The sequence below is a fragment of the Littorina saxatilis genome, linkage group LG4 (genome assembly GCF_037325665.1).
Source record: "Littorina saxatilis isolate snail1 linkage group LG4, US_GU_Lsax_2.0, whole genome shotgun sequence".
In the NCBI taxonomy this organism is placed as follows: Eukaryota; Metazoa; Mollusca; class Gastropoda; order Littorinimorpha; family Littorinidae; genus Littorina; species Littorina saxatilis.
In genome coordinates, this window is record NC_090248.1 from 35,725,901 (window position 1) to 35,738,180 (window position 12,280).

The 12,280-nt window shown below is 41.7% G+C and overlaps 1 long non-coding RNA gene across 1 annotated transcript; it reads left to right on the forward strand.

Moving 5' to 3' along the window:
* The first annotated feature begins 1,166 nt into the window (after window positions 1–1,166).
* LOC138964614 (uncharacterized) lies at window positions 1,167–11,940 on the forward strand. The gene is made up of 3 exons (XR_011455156.1): window positions 1,167–1,691; window positions 4,167–4,246; window positions 8,008–11,940. It is a non-coding gene; the product is annotated as an uncharacterized lncRNA (long non-coding RNA).
* The last annotated feature ends 340 nt before the right edge of the window (window positions 11,941–12,280 follow it).

The window sequence follows — 12,280 nt, forward strand, 5'->3', positions numbered from 1 at the left end:
GCCGTGTCGAGCTAAAACTGAAGTTGCGGCACAATTTCGCTTCTCGCACATCTGATGCTTGTTGACATGCATCAACGAAGGGGCCTCACTCTGGAAGAGTTTCCTGCTCCAATAAACATGGCGCTTACGGCAAACAAAAAAAAATCAGAAAAAATCAATTCTGTGTTCTTGATAGCTACTGTGTGTGTGTGTGTGTGTATGTGTGTGTGTGTGTGTGTGTGTGTGTGTGTGTGTGTGTGTGAGTGTGTGTGTGTGAGTGTGTGTGTGTGTGTGTGTGTGTGTGTGAGTGTGTGTGTGTGCGTGCGCGCGCGTGTGTGTGTGTGTGAGTCAATCAATCAATCAATCAATCAATATGAGGCTTATATCGCGCGTATTCCGTGGGTACAGTTCTAAGCGCAGGGACTTATTTTTTATTTTTTTATTTTTTATTTTATGCAATTTATATCGCGCACATATTCAAGGCGCAGGGATTTATGCAGGGAGTGTGTGTGTGTGTGTGTGTGTGTGTGTGTGTGTGTGTGTGTGCATGTGTGTGTGTGTGTGTGTGTGTGTGTGTGTGTGTGTGTGTGTGTGCATGTGTGTGTGTGTGTGTGTGTGTGTGTGTGTGTGTGTGTGTGTGTGTGTGTGTGTGTGTGTGTGTGTGCATGTGTGTGTGTGTGTGTGTGCATGTGTGTGTGTGTGTGTGTGTGTGTGTGTGTGTGTGTGTGTGTGTGTACGTGTTACTGTGCGTGAGTGTACACAAAACACACATAACTTCTTGCTTCTTTCTTGATGAGATTTTACACGATTTAATCTCCACCCACAAAAAAAAGAAAAAAAAAACACACACACACACACACACACACACACACACACAGACACACACAACGCAAGAAAGGCAGGTAGTCTCTGCAACTATGCTGCTTTAATATACGTTTTCAATGTAACATTATTTTATGATGCCGTTACAACAATGCACAATATTGGGTTCTTATCAATTTGGAGGAGCGAATTCCTCCCGTCAATCAATAACCACGCCAAGCCTAAGTCATACATTTTTTTGTTTGTTTGTTTTTTTGTTGCCTCAGTTGCATGCAGTCCGCTTCAAGCTGAAAAATACATGAAAAGAATGAAACCCTAAGTTGTTTTTTTTTGTTTTTTTTTTCCTTTTGTTCTTCTTTCTTTCTTTCTCTCTACAGCTCAGCGTCCTTCTTCATTGGCGCTTTATAAATTTATCATTTGTGTGTGGTTTTCTACAATGGACAAAATCTTGCATCTTTAATGTTGGTTATTGTCTTACATATGTCTGTGTTTGGGTTGACTTAGGTGTTGTTTGTGGCGGTGTCATAATGGAGTTAACATAGTAACAATCACAATAAGCAAGAGGAAAAGCAAATTGTAAGCGTGCTAAAGTTTTCTTAGTAACAGTTCTCTTTTTATACAAGTGGTGTTTAGTGTAACAATGTAAGTTCCGCCTTTACCCCTAAGTCATAAAGTTGCTTACTTCTTGCAGCAGAAACCTTATTAGGTAAGTTTTACGACATTCGGTGAAGCGAGTCATATTTATGTTTTTGTGTGTGTCATCACCCGAGACTAATATAAAAGCCGAGGTACAATATGCTCTGAATCGTCAGCGCTTCATTTTCAACACAAGATTCTATCTGCAAGCGCCTGAGATATTCACTGGACAATCACGCCCTGTCGAGTGGAAGGTATTGTTATGAAATGTTTGTTTGTGTGCTAGTGTGTGTGTTTGTTTGTGTGTGTGTGTGTGTGTGTGTGTGTGTGTGTGTGTGTGTGTGTGTGTGTGCGTGTGTGTGTATGTGTGTGTGTGTGTGTGTGTGTGTGTGTGTGTGTGTGTGTGTGTGCGTGTTTCTATATGTCTATTCATATCTAAGTTTCTGTCAGTTTCTGCTTGTTTGTTTTTACAAATAAAATTGCAAAATGAAATAAATAAAACACACATACGAAACAGAGCGGTTTAGATTTATATGGGTTTCCAATTTGAGATTTCCAAAATTAAACAATTTTCCAAGGTTTTTGGGTGACGTGCAATGCATTATCAAAGATAAATACTCGGGATTGTTTTCTCTACAATGTTAAAGATGTTAACTTAATATAACCGTGCCCTAGCCTTTGTTTTGATTGGATCTTTCTTTTAGTTTTGACTAAACGTTTTCAGAAAGACTGAGAAATGAGACGAGGGTGGTGGTGTATGGGTGTGCGTGTTTGTTTGTGTGTGTGTGTGTGTGTGTGTGTGTGTGTGTGTGGTGTGTGTGTGTGCGTGTCCTTGTGTGTGTGTGTGTGTGTGTGTGTGTATGTGTGTGTGTGTGTGCGTGTGTGTGTATGTGTGTGTGTGTGTGTATGTGTGCATGTTTCTATATGTCTGCTTGTTTGTTTAAACAAAATAAAATTGCAAAAAGAAATACATAAAACACACATACGAAACAGAGCGGTACAGATTGATATAGGTTTCCAATTTGAGATTTAAAAAATTAAAGTTTCCCAAGGTTTTTGGGTGACATGCAATGCATTATCAAAGAAAAAATACACGGGATTTTTTTTCTCTACAATGTTAATTATGTTAATTTAATTTAACCGTGCCCTAGCCTTTGTTTTGATTGAATCTTTCTTTTTACATAAGTTTTGACTAAACGTTTTCAGAAAGACTGGAAAAGAGGACGAGGGTGGTGGTGTATGGGTGTGCGTGTCGACCTTAGTGTATTGCGATTACGACAAAACTACCGGACAGATCATTATGACAAGTAAAATACAAACTTTTCCAGATGATACCCAAGACATTTTTTACTCTCCATTATTTTGTTTAGTGCTTTTTGCAAAAGTTGAGACGGCACTGTGACGACCTCATTTTTCAAGCAAATCGATTGAAATTTTGGTCAAACAATTTTTGACTCAGTCCAGTCTATGGGTTTGCATTTCAGCTCGGAAGCTTACAAATTAGGTAATAAGTGTGTTCATTACAATTCTCAAAATTCTAATAATTCTAATAACAGTCAAAATGTCAGATATGGATCCAAACGTGATTGCATTGTATCCCTTATCATTTCCAAAAAAAATATAGATATGTCATGTTTACTCTGAAAATGAGCTCACATCATGTTAATTAGGTACTACGTTCGCATGTACCAGGGGAGACGAGCATGACCCGTCTCGGTCTTCGGGTTTAAGCCAAGTCATACTACATGCAGTCTTGTTGATGAGTTTTTTTTTGGGTAGTGTTGAGCTTTAAGTATCAGGCCGACAGATTGACCGTGACCTTGACCGGCCCCCACGTTTGGCGAGAGATTTATTTCTCAGAGTCAACTTTGTGTGCAGACTCTCCTCTGTGTCCGAACACCCCCGTGTGTACACGCAAGCACAAGACCAAGTGCGCACGAAAAAGATCCTGTAATCCATGTCAGAGTTCGGTGGGTTATAGAAACACGAAAATGCCTAGCATGCTTCCTCCGAAAACGGCGTATGGCTGCCTAAATGGCGGGGGTAAAAAACGGTCATACACGTAAAATTCCACTCGTGCAAAAAAAACACGAGTGTACGTGGGAGTTTCAGCCCACGAACGCAGAAGAAGAAGAAGAAGACTGAATGATTTTATATCACTTCACGCGACTAATTGTTTCTATAATTTCTGTTTACTTCTTTTCTCTTATTTGTGTTTGTTTGGTTCGTTTCTAAATTATGTCATAAACCTTTCTTGCTCTTTCTTTTGTTTTTATGGATTGGTTGATTCATAGAAACGGGTTGCTTTTTCACTTGATTGATTGATAGATTTGTTGATGATTGACTGGTCGATCGGTTGACTGACAACTGACTGACTGACTACCTGGTGTATTGACTGAAGTACTGACTCATTGTGTGCTTGTTTGATTCACGCCATCTATATATTTGTATGCCGTTTATGCTTTTGTATGCCATTTATATATCTTGTCCGAGTTATATACTTTGGTTTACATTTACATATATAAGGATAAGGATACGGACATGATGTTATATAGTCCTGTGAGGTTACCCTCATAGAAATTCGGGTTGCGTTTCTCTGGGGAAAGCTAGCTGCTATACAGTACAGCGCTACCCATTTTTTTTCGTTTTCCTGCATACTACCGACTGAGCTATTTACCCGCCCCATGTTTATGCCATTTACATAATTGATGTCATTTTCATATTTTCAGGAAGATGTCAGGCGTGAAGGTAATCTGGGTCACAGGACTCCTGGTTGCAGTGCTGTGTGTGACACCAGTGTCATCCAAAAGTAAGTCCCATCATCAGTAAAAGTCGATGAAATGTTTAAGCAAGCTGCTATCGTCAACGAAAGAGGGGACGTACCTTCGAGACGTTCTAGTTTATAATGTGTGCATGCCAAGTCAGCCATTACGGTTAGAGGTTAATGTGAGTTCTGTCCCCTGAACTACTATGACCGCCAGGAGAACCGACCTCTGCTCGATAGATGATCTATAGGACTTTCTTCTAGTGTGCAGACAATGATACAGTTTGTCTATTCTAAGTTGTGTTGTCCATTTTTGAATTGAATGAGTTGTTTTTCTCGGGTTGATTTTCAGCGGCTGTCACGTGACCCCTGAAATCAAAGCATCTAGGTGTTGTGACGGGCAACTGAGAAAGCAGACAAAATAGATTCGGTTCCGGTTAGTCAAATGGGTTGAAGGGACATGAACAATTCAACAGGCAAACACAGAGGCACAGTATGACAATCACATCTATGACACCTAAGCCGCTCAATGTTGTGTAGGGCATAGTATATAGTATGTAGACAACAAACCATCTAATGTCTGATATCCTGCCTCTAGAGGTACAGTGGTGCAATCAAACATGTGCCAATGAAGCGTTTAGAGGCAGTGTACATATGGACAACCATCGTATGTCTTATGTCGTCAGAACCAGTGCTTGTATGGACTATACTCTTATGTCGACAGAGACAGTGTATAGCGCTTTCTCACTAGCGAGGCCGGAGGTGTGCACGAGTTTCGTCCCTTTGGTTCGGTAAGTTCCGGTTAAGATAGAGGCGGCAGTCAAGCGCATGAACGTGAAAGAATTGAAAGATTTTCTTCGGAAACATGGCCAACTTGTCAGTGGAAAAAAAGAAGAATTAGTGCGCAGAGCAAGAGGCACGTTTCAGCTGCGAAAAGATGGCAAGGATGCTATCGATAATGCTGTGGAAACAAATGATTCAAGTTAGCATTTGACAGACCACTTCGACTGTCAGTGTCACGAACTTGTAGCCTATGTGTTAAATGTTATCAATAATTATTGAGCACACGCGGAATTTGTGCGTGAATCAGTGAGTCCTTTTGATGCTTGGTAGTCATGCATTTATTGTTGTTAACTGGATGTGCGTGTTGTCTAAGGCTAATGTCAGACGGAGCTCGCAAAACACGAAACAAAAGCCGAACAAAAGCAAAACAACACACAAAAGCACCATGTTTGGCTTTTGTTCGGCTTTTGTTTCGTGTTTTGCGAGCTCCATCTGACATTAGCCTAAGAGCAGTTTCACATTACCAGTTCATGGCTCTTTAATGTTACTTCAGTTGTTTTACTTTACATTGTTTACCAACTTTGTTAAACTGCTATTGTTTGTATATGTTTTAGATAAATAAAACCCAAACTGTATCAACTGCGTCTGTTGAAGTGTGTGTGATTATCTGTAAAACAAGTCATTCATCAAGCTTCAGATTCATCATGTCTTTATTCTTTGAATACATATATAATTATATAATACACTGCATTGTCGTTCCTCGGCAAATATTTCAGCCAACTGTGAATAAAAAACAAAATGTAATCACACACAGGTAATAAATATTTTTCCCTTAAAAACATAAAAAGCATAGATACACACCACACAAACCCTATTTATAATTTCATGTACATAATCCCACGTTACAAAATAGTGCACTCCTTACAACACACGCTCACACCTGGTTGGTTTGCGTTCAACTTCTCAGACATATTCAGGCATGAAAATTCTCCGTATTTTCCGTATTTTCCAAAAAAATAAACCGTATTTTTTTTATTTTCCGTATTTTTCCTTTTTATTTTTTTAATTTTTTTTTAAAATTTTTTTTTATTTTATTTTATTTTATTTTTCCTAGTCATAGTTATAGTAAAATAGTTTTGGGGCCATGTTTGAATCCAATTTTAAGGCTCAGATAGCCCCAGATTGCACCAAATTGCACCCTTGAAAAAAAAATTTCCGGGGGGGCATGCCCCCGGACCTCCCTAGAAGTCTTGGCGCTTTGCGCCTGCGAAACTTGGCGCTACGCGCCTGCGAAACTTGGCGCTACGCGCCTTCGAATTTTGTTTTCAGTATTTTTTTTTCTTCAGTTTTCATGCCTGATATTTTAACTGGATACACAAATTTGGAGTACAAACCAGCATCAGTTTTCATGCATACTAGTTTTATAATTTCTGTCTTCCATGCATTGGGAATGTAAGCATCAATGAGTGACATACACAGAGTCAATGACTGAGATTTATAGTGACACTAGAGACTACAGTCATACTGAGACACGGCAGTCCTTCTTACAGCTCATGTGCCGGTTACTGTTTCACACAGACAAGAGCAAAATGCACTAATGATTGAAGGAAGTATGTTGTACAACAACATTCTTTTACACTTTTATGTACATGAACAAATAATACCCATCTGATTAACTAGACGAGAAAGTCACTCTGTCATGAAGTTGCACAAAATCTTGTCATTTTCTAAAAGAAAGAGTAACACGTAGGCGCTGCTCCCAAGCTCTTTTCAGTTGCTTGTTTGTTGGAAGTTTATGTAGCCTGACAACTCTTCCTTCAATAATTTTTCCACGATAGTTATGGCAAATGACACAGTACTGCTTTCCACCACCACACACTCTGAGCGAGCTTTCTTTCAGTGCAGACGCCATGATGTAGAAGATACCGGAACTAACCCAGCGTTTCTCCTTCGTTGAAGAGCATGGAAAGATAACTCGTACTTGACTAGAAGTGAGAAAGAGCTATGTATGGACAATAATCTTATGTCTTATGTCTACAGAGGCAGTGTATTTATGGACAATAATATTATGTCTAATGTATCCAGAGGCAGTGTATGTATGCACAATGATATTATGTCTTATGTCTCCAGAAGCAGTGTATGTATGGACAATAATCTGTTGTCTTATGTCTACAGAGGCAGTGTATTTATGCACAATAATCTCATGTCTTATGTCTCCAGAGGCAGTACAGGTATGGACCACAATCTTATGTTTTATGTCTCCAAAGACAGTATATGTATGGACAATAATCTTATATCTTATGTCTCCAGAGGCAGTGCAGGGACGTATGGACCACAATCTTATGTTTTATGTCTCCAGAGGCAGTGTATGTGTGGACAATATAGAGAATACTACATGGCTTGCTGTGTCGTACCAGATTTACCCGAGTTTTTTTTTTTAAATATTGAACTGCGAGCGAAAGCGAGCTGTTCACTATTTGAATAAGCAACGAGTGTAAATCTGGTACGACACAGCAAGCCATGTAGTATTCTGTTTATCCTACATACTGTAGTTACGTGTATTTTATTAAAAATGTCCTGCATTCGAGGCAGCTAAATTGAAGACGCTTGTTTTGGAACCTCGATCTCTTCCAAAGCCTCGTGCAATATATTACGTCAAAGCAAAGAAACGTCACTCTGAACGTGTGGCATGACGTGTTAGTTCTAAAGTTTTATCGAGGGTAATTAGCGAGCGCAATTTTTGTTTCTATAGTGACGTTTGTCTCGGTGACTTTGGCATCATAAGCAGTGGAAAAACAGGTCCCTGCCAGACTTGCTTGACATGACCTCATTTACATGATATGCACACGTGTGATTTGAACGATTATTATCTCACGGGTGTCTCTCTCTCACGTATGTAGGATAAAATCTTATATCTAATGTCTCCAGAGGCAGTGCAAGTATGGACAATAATCGTTTGTCTAATGTTTCCAGAGGCAGTGTATCCACAATGCATAATATCATGTCGCATACTCGGTCTGCAGAGGCACAGTGTGGCAATCAAACCTACGACACCAAAGAGTCTCAATGTTGCGGAGGCCAGATGCAACCAGTAACTAGAGGACGCTCGTGCTGTGGAACCCAGTCGTACTCCCGAAGTACACAAGAGTGTTGCGACGGCGACATTGTCCGCAATGTTGGTTGGTACGAAAACTGTTGCGGAAACGGTACGTACGACCACCGATCTCACAGATGCTGCGGCGGCCAAGTCGTGTCAGGGGGCCAGTTTCATTGGTGTTGCGGACCTAAGACCTACAACGAAAAAAGTCACACATGTTGCGACGGGAACATTTTTGTAAGGGAAGCGGATCACTGGTGTTGTGGGACACAATTGTACAATTATAGAACCGATGTATGCTGTGCTAAGCAAATCAAGCCAGGTGGATACGGCTTTTCTTGCTGTGGGGCTGATGCATACAATACTAGCGCACAAGGATGCTGCGAGGATAGTGTGTACAGTACAATGACTCACAACTGTTGCGGAGGAAAGCTCCAGAAAGGTCGTGGGCATGCACTTGCATGTTGTGGAAATCAGACCTACAATGACCAAGAACAAGACTGTTGTGAAGAACAAATTGTGGCAAAGGCTCTGTATCCCTCTGGTTGTTGTGGAAATCAATCTTTCAGCTGGGGGACCCACCTTTGCTGCGAAGGTCGGGTGTACCTGGGGTCATATAGGGCTCACAAGTGTTGTGGGACCCAACACTTCAACAAGTCAACGCACACCTGCTGTCTGGGTCACTTGTTTGCGGGGGCTGGGTACTCGGTAAGATGTTGCAGAACTGAAGGGTTTGATACCAGAACACACTCTTGCTGTAATTCGTTTCACAAGAAGATTCTATACAACCGCTCCACACATTCCTGCTGCAAACGGACAGTCAGCCCAGGGGGAACCAATCACTACTGTTGTGGAACCACAGCTTACAACGTGTCCTCTCATGACTGCTGTTTGGGAACGATCAAGGTCGGTGGAGCTGACATGTCTTGCTGCGGAAAACGAACCTACAACCACACAACGCACTCCTGCTGCGACAGTAAGATCCAACGAGGCGGAACGGACCACAGATGTTGTGGAAACGAAACCTACAACCAAACAACACACTCCTGCTGCGACAGACAGATCCGACGAGGCGGAACGGGCCACAGATGTTGTGGAAACGAAACCTACAACCAAACAACACACTCCTGCTGCGACAGTAAGATCCGACGAGGCGGAACGGGCCACAACTGTTGTGGGAATAAAACCTACAACTACAGAAACCAAAGCTGCTGTAATGGCAAGGTGCTGCCAGGCCTTTATTACCCCAGGTGGCAATTCGATTGCTGCGGGAGAAGAATGTACAACGTCAGTAAAGACGGCTGCTGCGGGAAAAGAATGTACAACGTCAGTAAACAAAGTTGCTGCGGAGAAAGGTTGTACACCAAGACGACACGCCTTGGGTGCTGTGGATCGGAAGTCTACAAGACAAATAAACTAACCTGCTGCTTTGGCACCCTTTCCCCTGGTGGAAAACGACACATTTGCTGTGGCCGTAATGCCTACAACTACGACACGCAGGGCTGCTGCAGCTCGCAGATCTACAACAAGGCCAACGAGACGTGTTGCCACAGCATAGTCCTGCCAGGCGGACCCGGCTACGGCTGCTGCAGGAGATTCAACATCTACAACACTAACACCCAGCTCTGTTGTGGAGGCGCTGTGGTGGCCGCAGGAGGGCCTGACCAAGCTTGCTGCGGCACTCGGGTCTACAACGCAACAACACACAGCTGTTGCGATCACACAGTAAGCTTGGGACGATGCTGAAAAGGCGCGTTAGGGCAAGGAAAAACAGTTTCGGTTACAATTTCTTCGACGCTTGTATGAACGTCTTAAACATGCAACCGAGACAAACGGGCAAGCAAAAGCAGTTTTCGGTTACAATTTCTTCGACGCTGGTATGAACGTCCAAAAGTTGTTGAAAATGAACTGAGACAAACGGGCAAGCAAAAATGGTTTAGGGTACATTTTCTTTGACTCTGAAACATCTTGAAATGGTAACAAAAAGAAAAACACTTCAGGGTACCTTTTTCTAGTACATTTTCCTGAGTATTGTCCATCAGGAATACTATATGAAACAAGCTGAAATGACATCAAATCAAACGGACAAGGAAGACACTTTGATGGCACATGTTCCTTGACTCTGAAATGACTTGAACGTCTGAAACATGCTGAAATGACACTAAGACGCACGGGCAAGGAAGACACTTGATGGCACATGTTCCTTGACTCTGAAATGACTTGAACGTCTGAAACATGCTGAAATGACACTAAGACGCACGGGCAAGGAAGACACTTGATGGCACATGTTCCTTGACTCTGAAATGACTTGAACGTCTGAAACATGCTGAAATGACACTAAGACGCACGGGCAAGACAAATTGTGACCCTCCACCACGAAATGAGTCGCATGTCACCTCGCGCTGTTCTGCGCTAGGCTTAATAAAAGTCCGGGGAGTGTCTGGTAACAGCGTGAGGGTCACCTTAGTCACAGGCTTATAACTCAAACAGTTTTCGCTCTTTTCTAAAACGGTTTTCACTACATAGAGCATTAAAAAAAACTCTTTTGAAAAATGTAAAAATATGAAAATCATGCAAAGGTGACATGCGACTCATTCCGTGGTGGAGGGTCACAATTTAGGGATGCAATGTTTGTTTTACTCTGGGAGCACTTTCTCTGCCACACCGCAATAGTTATATCCGGACATCGTCCTTTTTTGAACTGAAACAATTTTTTCAAAGCAAGTTTTGTTGTCTTTAACAGGAAACATGTGAGGAACGTATAAGTTACATTATTCCCCCCTCTGCTTCTTTACCTCTGTAAACTTGTAGGGGTAGTTATTTTTCGATAATGACCCAGCAACCAAACAAATAACGACCCAGCAACAGCCTGAATCCTCGATAGTGCAATGGGTTGAGAAGTTGTTCTGTTTCGGTACTACTTTTTGCGACTGAAAAGTTCCGAACGCTCTAATGTACGAAGTATACATCTCTGGAGCAAACAATACAAACATACCGCATTTAAATTAACAACTACAGGCCTGAACACATGAATCTCCATATAAAATCCATGAGTTCGGTTGTTTTCTGAATCTAGATCTGCCGTGCTCAAACGTTCATCAGAAGCAATTTCCCAAGCAAGTAACTCATACTTTGTCTAGCGACAAGAGTAGTTCCCCTTCTTTTCACTCAGTTTCTTCGACAACAGACTGCAATCCGACGGTCAGTTTTCAACAATATTTCATTTAATAAACAGATCACACGCAACCAAATGCACACATCTCATCAATTTAAACAACATAAAGCGGTTTCATACACTATTTTCCCCAGAAAACTGAACTTCATACAGTTTTTAACGTTGGAACACGGGTGCAAAAGTTCGTCTGCTAGTCCCATTTGACGAAAGAACATTATCCTAAGCGATACCAAAACATACACAGAACACACAATATCTGCCTTTGCCGCCACAGCAGAATAACAGCATATCTGTGTACTTGATTTTAGTCCAAAATAGGAAAACTGACAAGATGTGTTAACAGAATGGAATGATTTGCACGGAACTATACAACCGCGCATTAATCGATCGCCTGCGCAGGTTGACTGGTTGAGTGAATAGGATTCGATCAAACTTTCGCAAAAAACCTCCTCTTTTCTTTGAATAACTGAAGAAAGGAGGAATAAAGAGGTTACACACCTCGTCTCAGTGATTATAAAAAATAATGGTCTCAGTTCGCGGTCATGAAAAAGCTCGCTAAAGCTCGCATTTTTCATGATCCGCTAACTTCGACCATTATTTTTGATAATCACTGAGACTCGGCATGTAACCTCTACTTATTTCCTATTAACAATGAAGTAAATAAAATGTATACCCTGAACCATTCATTCCATTCGTTTGCAAAATGTTTCGATATGCTAGCGCATGTGTGTGTATGTGTGTGTGTGTGTGTGTGTGTGTGTGTGTGTGCGTGTGCGTGCGTGTGCGTGCGCGCGTGCGTGCGTGTGTGTGTGTGTGTGTGTGTGTGTGTGTGTGTGTGTGTGTGTGTGTGTAAACGTGTTTTGCATGTAAAGAAGAGAAGTAAAAGGGAGTATTACCTTCACACGCACACACACACACACGCACACACACACACACACACACACACACACACACACACACACACACACACACCCACACACACACACACACACACACACACACACATACACACACACACACACAC